The sequence below is a fragment of the Mirounga angustirostris genome, unplaced genomic scaffold (assembly GCF_029215605.1).
Source record: "Mirounga angustirostris isolate CCGP_5_RB_7025 unplaced genomic scaffold, mMirAng1.0.hap1 SCAF_4, whole genome shotgun sequence".
Classification (NCBI taxonomy): Eukaryota; Metazoa; Chordata; class Mammalia; order Carnivora; family Phocidae; genus Mirounga; species Mirounga angustirostris.
The window spans coordinates 29,335,518-29,343,770 of NW_026991712.1; positions in this window are offsets into that span (position 1 = coordinate 29,335,518).

Sequence of the window (8,253 nt, forward strand, 5' to 3'; positions counted from 1 at the left end):
AAAGACAAAGGACCAAATAAATAAAATAATGAATGAAAGAGGAGAGATCACAACCAAAACCAAAGAAATACAAACAATTATAAGAACATATTATGAGCAACTCTATGCCAGCAAATTAGATAACCTGGAAGAAATGGATGCATTCCTAGAGATGTATCAACTACCAAAACTAAACCAGGAAGAAACAGAAACCTGAACAGACCTATAACCACTAAGGAAATTGAAGTAGTAATCAAAAATCTCCCAACAAACAAGAGCCCAGGGCCAGGTGGCTTCCCAGGGGAATTCTACCAAACATTTAAAGAAGAATTAATACCTATTCTTCTGAAACTGTTCCAAAAAATAGAAATGGAAGGAAAACTTCCAAACTCATTTTATGAGGCCAGCATTACCTTGATCCCCAAACCAAAGACCCCATCAAAAAGGAGAACTACAGACCAATATTCCTGATGAACATGGATGCAAAAATTCTCACCAAAATACGAGCCAATAGGATCCAACAGTACATTAAAAGGATTATTCACCACGACCAAGTGGGATTTATTCCTGGGCTGCAAGGTTGGTTCAACATCCACAAATCAATCAATGTGATACGATACATTAGTAAAAGAAAGAACAAGAACCATATGATCCTCTCAATAGATGCAGAAAAAGCATTTGACAAAGTACAGCATCCTTTCTTGATCAAAACTCTTCACAGTGTAGGGATAGGGGCACATACCTCAGTATTATAAAAGCCGTCTATGAAAAACCCACAGCGAATATCATACTCAATGGGGAAAAACTGAGAGCTTTTCCCCTAAGGTCAGGAACACGGCAGGGATGTCCTACTATCACCACTGCTGTTCAACACAGTACTAAAAGTCCTAGCCTCAGCAATCAGACAACAAAAAGAAATAAAAAGCATCCGAATTGGCAGAGAAGTGAAACTCTCACTTTTTGCAGATGATATGATACTTTATGTGGAAAACCCAAAAGACTCCACCCCAAAACTGCTAGAACTCGTACAGGAATCCAGTAAAGTGGCAGGATATAAAATCAATGCACAGAAATCAGTGGCATTCCTATACACCAACAACAAGACAGAAGAAAGAGAAATTAAGGAGTCGATCCCATTTACAACTGCACCCAAAACCATAAGATACCTAGGAATAAATCTAAGCAAAGAGGCAAAGAATCTGTACTCAGAAAACTATAAAATACTCATGAAAGAAATTGAAGAAGACACAAAGAAATGGAAAAATGTTCCATGTTCATGGATTGGAAGAACAAATATTGTGAAAATGTCTATGCTACCTAGAGCAATCTACACATTTAATGCAATCCCTATCAAAATACCATCCACTTTTTTCAAAGAAATGGAACAAATCATCCTAAAATTTGTATGGAACCAGAAAAGACCCCAAACAGCCAGAGGAATGTTGAAAAAGAAAAGCAAAGCTGGCGGCATCACAATTTTGGACGTCAAGCTCTAGTACAAAGCTGTAATCATCAAGACAGTATGGTTACTGGCACAAAAACAGACACATAGATCAATGGAACAGAATAGAGAGCCCAGAAATGGACCCTCAACTCTATGGGCAACTAATCTTTGACAAAGCAGGAAAGAATGTCCAATGGAAAAAAGACAGTCTCTTCAACAAATGGTGTTGGGAAAATTGGATAGCCACGTGCAGAAGAATGAAACTGGACCATTTCCTTACACCACACACAAAAATAGACTCAAAATGGATGAAAGACCTAAATGTGAGACAGGAGTCCACCAAAATCCTAAAGGAGGACACAGGCAGCAACCTCTTCGACCTTAGCCGCAGAAACTTCTTCCTAGAAACATCGCCAAAGGCAAGGGAAGCAAGGGCAAAAATGAACTATTGGGACTTCATCAAGATAAAAAGCTTTTGCACAGCAACAGAAACAGTCAACAAAACCAAGAGACAACTGACAGAATGGGAGAAGATATTTGCAAATGACATATCAGATAAAGGGCTAGTATCCAAAATCTATAAAGAACTTCTCAAACTCAACACTCAGAGAACAAATAATCCAATTAAGAAATGGGTAGAAGATATGAACAGACATTTCTGTAAAGAAGACATCCAAATGGCCAACAGACACATGAAAAAGTGCTCAACATCACTCAGCATCAGGGAAATACAAATCAAAACCTCAATGAGATACCACCTCACACCAGTCAGAATGGCTAAAATTAACAAGTCAGGAAATGACAGTTGTTGGCAAGGATGCAGAAAAAGGGGAACACTGCTACAGTATTGGTGGGAATGGAAGCTGGTGCAAGCACTCTGGAAAACAGTATGGATGTTCCTCTAAAAGTTGAAATTAGAGCTACCCTACGACCCAACAATTGCACTACTGGGTATTTACCCCAAAGATACAAATGTAGTGATCAAAAGGGGTACATGCACCCCAATGTTTATAGCAGCAATATCCACAATAGCCAAACTATGGAAAGGGCCTAGATGTCCATCAACAGATGAATGGATAAAAAAGATGTGGTATTATATATACAATGGAATTTTATGCAGCCATCAAAAAAAATGAAATCTTGCCATTTGCAACCATGTGGATGGAACTAGAGGGTATTATGCTAAGCGAAATAAGTCAATCAGAGAAAGACAAGTATATGATCTCACTGATATGAGGAATTTGAGAAACAAGACAGAGGATCATAGGGGAAGGGAGGAAAAAATGAAACAAGAAGAAACCAGAGAGGGAGACAAACCATACGAGACTCTTAATCTCAGGAAACAAACTTAGGGTTGCTGGAGTGGAGGGTGGTGGGAGGGACGGGATGGCTGGGTGATGGACATTGGGGAGGGTATGCACTATGGAGAATGCTGTGAATTTATAAGACTGATGAATCACAGACCTGTACCGCTGAAACAAATAACACATTATATGTTAATAAAAAAAATAAAAAAAGAAAAAGAAAAGAGACTGGGGCAACTGGGTGGCTCGTCAATTAAGCGTCTGCCTTTGGCTCAGGTCATGATCCCAGGGTTCTTGGTTTGAGCCCCGCATAGGGCTCCTTGCTCAGCGGGGAACCTGCTTCTCCCTCTCCTTCTGCTGCTCCCCCAGCTTGTGTGCTCTGTCAAATAAATAAATAAAATCTTTTTTAAAAAAAAAGATTGATTTTTTTATATGTTGACATTCTATCAACCCATTTTACTAAAATTATCATTCTGTTCCTTCTCTTTTGCAATTCTATTGTTTACAAATAATAAAAGTTTGAGTCCCTTGTTTCAATACTTCTAACTCATTTTCTTTTTTTGCCTTGTTGCATTGCTTAGGACTCCTGGTTCTAGTAGTCATGATAGCTTTAAGCATCCTTATTTTGGTCGACTTCAATGGGAATGCTTTTAACATTTCACGTTTATGATATTTGCTAAGTTTTTCTGACAGATTTTTTAAAAAACTAAATTAAGGGGGGCGCCTGGGTGGCTCAGTCATTAAGCGTCTGCCTTCGGCTCAGGTCATGATCCCAGGGTCCTGGGATTGAGCCCCGCATCGGGCTCCCTGCTCGGCCAGGAGCCTGCTTCTCCCTCTCCCACTCCCCCTGCTTGTGTTCCCTCTCTAGCTGTCTCTCTCTTTCTGTCAAATAAATAAAATAAAATCTTTAAAAAAAAAAAAACTAAATTAAGGAAGAACATATTTATTCCTAGTTTAATAAGATTCCTTAATAAAATCTTTTGTTAAGAATGGTATTGATTCGTGAGAAATGCCCTTTGTAATAAGATAATTGTATAATGTTCTTTAAATCTATTAATCCAGTTGAATTATATAAATAGATTCCCAAGTGCTGAAACATTATTACACTTCTAGAATAATCATGTTTGGGCATTTATATAATTCTCTGAAAAATTACTGGTTTTCATTTGTGACTATTTAACTTAAGATATTTTTACTTATGTTTGTAAATGAGGTTATTCTATAACTTTCCCATTTTTGGTATTCTTTTATTTTCTGGGTTTTTTTTCAGGGTTATGCAGCTTAAATAAGTTTTGAAATTTTCAACATTTTAATGCTTTAGAAAGATTATTTAATAGAGTAATTTTCTTTTCTCTAAAAGTTAAACAGAATTTGGGGCACCTGGGTGGCTCAGTTGGTTGAGAGTCCGACTTTTGGTTTCAGCACAGGTCATGATCACAGTGTTGTGAGATCAAGCCCCACATCCAGCTCTGTGCTCATTGCAGAGTCTGCTTGAGATTCTCTCCCTCCCTTTCCTTCTGCCCCTCCCCCCGCTCATGCTCTCTCTCTCAAATAAATAAATAAATGTTAAAAAAAAGTTAAACAGAATTGGCCTATAAATTCATTTTGAGCTCCTCTCTTTTACAGGGATAGGTTTTTAATATGATTATTGATGTATTCAATTTTTACCTCTTCTCAAGTCATTTAAAGTAATTGGTACTTTCTTAATCATTCATTTTCTTTGTTTTTATTATATTTCTTTTTTGAGCAAAAAGTTATTCATAACATTCTGTCAAGATTTCTTGACATTCCATATCTGTAGCTATGTTTTTCCTTCTTTCACATTATTTTATCTTCTTTCTTTCTTTAATACACTTGTCAGAAAACAAAAGACTAACTTCTCATTTTACAGATTCAATCTATTATGTACTCTTATTTTACTAATGCCCATTTATCTCTTTATTGAGTCTTGCTCTTGTTTCAGCAGAAGGTGGTCTTTGCTGTGTGCTTTACTGCAAGTTTTTGGGAGCCACGTTAGAGTACTGTGAGATTATTTATGTGAGAGTCTGTCAGTTTCTATGAGTTTCTAAGCAATCACTGAAATTAAGGAAAAGAAAAATTTAATTATAAACCACATTATCACTTGGTGGATAAAGCCTTCGAAATGTTCTAGTCTGAATCTATTAATTTTTTCATTTATTTATCAAATAATATTTTTGAATGAAAAACATTCAATGCCAACTACGTACTGCACACTGTGCTATGTGCTGAGGATAAGCAGTTAACCAAATACACATGGTTCCTATTCTCACAGGGCTTACGATCTGGTAGAAGAGACAGACATTAAACAGATAAACATACATAGGTAATTTTTAATTGTCTTATGTACTTTGAAGAAAGAAATAGGGTGCTATGAAAAGGACTAATTTAGATGGAAAAATCAGAGAAAAATCTCTCTGAGGAAGTGACATTTAAGTTAAGATAAAAATGATGATAGATTTTAGATAGGCCAATGAGTGGAGGCAGGGCAGTGGGGGTGAAAGGAGTAGCATATGCAGAAGCCTGGAGATAAGAAAGATCCTTACCTGATAAAAGTTAAAAGATGACAGGTTGAGATTAGAGCAAATTAGGCCGTGGGGAAGAAACAAAGCTGAGGTGCGGACAAAGACCTGAGCATAATGGGCCTGTAGCCACAAACAGAAATTTGGGATTTGATTCTAAATAAAATGAGGAATCATTGAAATGTTTTAATCTGAGGAGTGACATAACTGAATCCACACTTCCAAAAGACCCAGCGGCTTCAGGGCAGAGAACAAATTGGAGTGGAGCAAGGGTGGAAACAAGAGTAGTTTGAAATTTTTGACATATATCATGCAAGAAATAATGGTGGCTTTGGCTAGAGTGCTAGAGATGGCAAATGTACACTGATATGATTCATTTTACAAGATGAAATCAGTATGACTAGGTCATGACTTTTATTGCGGTAAGATACACACAACATAAAATTTATCATTTTAACCATTTTAAGTGTGCAATTCAATGTCATTTAGTACATTCACAATGTTTGCAACCATCACCACTATCTAGTTCCAGAACATTTTCATCACTCTAAAAGAAAGACTCATACCCATTAAGCAGTAACTCCTCTTTATTGGCTGAATTTGACTGCACCCCACCCCCCAAAATTCATAAGCTGGAAGTCCTAAGCCCAAGTATCTCAGAATACGACTGTATTTGGAGATAGGGCCTGTAAAGAGGAAATTAAGGTAATATGAGTTCATATAGGTGGGCCATAATCTAATTTGACTTGTTCCCTTATAAGAAGAGTAGATTAGGGACATAGACATGCACAGAGGAGAAACCATATGAAAAGGGAGAAAACATCCATCCACAAGTCAAGGAGACAGAACTCAGGAGAAATCAACACTGCCAATAGCTTGATCTTAGACTTCTAGCCTCCAGAACTGTGAGGAAATAAGTTTCTGCCATCCAGTATAAGCCATCCAGTCTGTGGTTCTTTGCTATGGCAGTCCAAGCAAACTAATTAATTCTCCATTCCTTCCTCTCCCCAGCTCATGGCAACAACTTATTTGCTTTCTGTTTCTATGGATTTGCCTATTTTGGATATTTCCTATAAAGGGAATCATATAATATGTGACTTTTTATGCCCAGCTTCTTTAACTTAGCATAATGTTTGCTATGTTCATCCATGTTGTAACATGTATCAGTGTGTTCCTTTTTAAATGGCTGAATAATATTTCATTGCATATATATATTGCTTTTTGTTTATCTATTCATTAGTTGGTGTTGGTGAAGACTTTGATGTAAAAAAGAAAGACTTTGATTTAAAGAATGGAGAAAAATGTGTCAAGATGCCTTCTAGATTTCTAGCTGGAGAACTTGAGAGAATGAATGCCATGTATTGCTGTGGGAATGAAGGGAAGAAAAGTATATTAGAAGGGAGATTTGGAAAGATTATGTCTACAAAGGTTTAATGACTAGTCACTTTGCTTAGGCACATCTGTGTCCTCCCATTCCATTCCCTCTCTCTTCCTGTAACAAATCAGCATGGGTGAGGTAATCCATACCACTTCAGTGGTTTTAGCCATTTGCCTTTTCCATTCAACCAAGTGAAATTATTCCTGGTCATTTCTGGCCCAGAGATATGGCCTATCAAGAAATTCCTTAAACAAACAAACAAAACCCACAGGCAAAGAATGTCAACATATGAACACATAACTAAGTTTAAGTACTAACCCATCTACAGCATTAAAATTGTACCAACTAACCAAGTGATCTTTTCTCTTGGTCTCGCAGAACATTCCAGTTATTTTTAATGGTATTTTTTTTTCTGATTATGAAAATAATAAGTGGACACTTTAGAAAATTTGAAATATATAGACAGAAACATAAAAGAAAATAAAAACTACTTATGATCTTTCCACCCACAGATAAACACTGTTAACACTTTGCAATATTTCATTTTTTCTATAAATTTTACAGAAATATCTCTCCAAATTCAGGAGTTGTATTCCTAAAAGTATTGTGGTTGGCAAAACAGTGATTGGCATGCTCAAGGTGCTATAGAAAATATAAATTTAAGGAGAAATATTAAATTGTATTGAATTAGTTTTAAAACATAGCAAATGGAAATTCTAGAACATGTTTACTTTTTTAAAAAGATTATTTATTTATTTATTTATTTATTTGAGAGAGAGAGAGAGAGAAAGAGAATGAGCAGTGGGAGGGGCAGAGGGAGAGAGGGAGAGAAGCTGACTCCCTGATGAGCAGGAAGCCTCATGTGGGGCTCAATCCAAGGACCAGGGATCATGACCTGAGCCGAAGGCAGACGCTTAACCCACTGAGCCACCCAGGTACCCCCCAAACATATTTACTTTTAAAAAGTCTTTAGTACTTGTTTTGTTAAAAAGTCCTTTTATAAATCACCTTCTTCAGTTGTACAGAAAGTACTGTTCCAGTGCCATGAGCTGCTGGGGTTTTATATTAGGCAGACTATCACTTTTTACTTTTGAACAAGTTTTTATTGCCTTGAAACATCTTTTGTATTCATGGTCTCCATGATCTGTTTTTGCAGTTAGTAGTGACACAGTTGAGCATTTCATCACCCTCACCCTTTGCCTTTTTCCAGCCTCTTCAAAATTTATCATTGGGCTTAAGACCACATGTCTTTGGGTGTGACTTTGAATTCCTCCTGTGAGAGGCTGGGCTCTCTTCTTTGAGTAATCCCATAGATTGGTTTACATGGGCTAGTCTATCTATGGATGAATAGATGAAGAAGTGGTGTGTACACACATACACAATAGAATGTTATTCAGCCATAAAAATGAAGAAATCCTACTATTTGTGACAACGTGGGTGGACTTTGAAGGCATTATGCTAAGTGAAATAAATCAGAGAAAGACAAACCCTGTATGATTTCATTTATATGTGGAATCTAAAAGAGGAAACTTTGGTCATAGAAAGAGATCAGATTTGTGGTAACCAGAGGTTGTGGGTAGGGGGAGGAAAATTGGAGGAATGTGGTCA